The sequence below is a fragment of the Oreochromis niloticus genome, unplaced genomic scaffold (genome assembly GCF_001858045.2).
Source record: "Oreochromis niloticus isolate F11D_XX unplaced genomic scaffold, O_niloticus_UMD_NMBU tig00001654_pilon, whole genome shotgun sequence".
Taxonomy (NCBI): Eukaryota; Metazoa; Chordata; class Actinopteri; order Cichliformes; family Cichlidae; genus Oreochromis; species Oreochromis niloticus.
The window spans coordinates 31742-32834 of NW_020327438.1; the positions used below are offsets into that span (position 1 = coordinate 31742).

The window sequence follows — 1093 nt, forward strand, 5'->3', positions numbered from 1 at the left end:
CGTGTGCTCCGGACGCAGGGGAAACGAATTCTGTCAGGGAGACCTACCTTGGCACGACATGTGTTGTGCAGGTGAAGCCAAAGTCAAGATATGCTTCATCATATGTTCTAGTCTTTGGCTTGGAAGGAAGTTAGTTTGGAAGCATATTTGGCGATGCTTCAACCTCCTCCATTGCGATTGTGTGGGAGCCCTGTCAAAAACCCTGTCCATTATGCTAGCAGTGTCCAAGTATTTGTTAGGTGCATTTAAACAGATGGATTCAGTGGCAGAAACACACACAGGCACAGAACAGCGGTGAAGCAGATTTATTAACAGTGGTCAGGAAATATTTACAGGGGGACGGGGCTATATACAATGACCAGGTAAATGTGCAAAAAAACAGAGCCGAGGGGGAATGGAACGGAGCCGAGGTATGCAGACAGATAGATGGGCAAACCAGAGCTACCTGAGAACGAGGGACAAAACAGAATTAACGGATAACCGGCGAGAATCGAGAATGAAACTGAAATGAACGGAGAGAGTTGGAGAGCTTACTTGAAACACCAGGATACAGGAGTAACAACGATCGCAGGCCAGCGCCAGGTAAGTCTCTGTCATAGATCCAAAAATGGGCCAGCGCACAAAGAAACAGGCAGGCGAGCAGGCGGCGAGACAGGCACTTATGGGAACGACAATAATCCGACATCAGACGTCCATCACTCAGCTCCCTAAATGCTCCCACTGATGACGTCCGATGCGCCGCAGGTGTGCCGGCATGCCGTCAAACACCGCCCCCGCCTACCTGTGCCGAAAAAGGAAAATAAACCCCAGAAACACCAACACACATACCACCAACTCCTAATAGTACCCCCCCCCCCTCAAGGGACGCCTCCTGGCGGCCCACCAGGCTTCTCAGGATGCCTCCTGTAAAAATCAGTAATGAGACCCGGGTCCACAATAAAGGCCTGAGGGAGCCAGGAGCGCTCCTCCGGGCCATAACCCTCCCAGTCCACCAAAAACTGGAAACCACGGCCACGACGGCGCACGTCCAGCAGCCGCCGGACCGAATAGACCGGGCCGCCGTCCACAACCCGGGCGGGCGGAGGAGGTTCCG

The 1093-nt window shown here is 53.2% G+C and overlaps 1 long non-coding RNA gene across 1 annotated transcript; it reads right to left on the reverse strand.

The window, feature by feature from the left end:
• Positions 1-276: 276 nt before the first annotated feature.
• LOC102078786 (uncharacterized) lies at positions 277-769 on the reverse strand. Its single transcript, XR_002060322.2, has 2 exons — positions 535-769; positions 277-445 (listed from the first exon to the last, which is right to left on the reverse strand). It is a non-coding gene; the product is annotated as an uncharacterized LOC102078786 (long non-coding RNA).
• Between the last annotated feature and the right edge of the window lie 324 nt (positions 770-1093).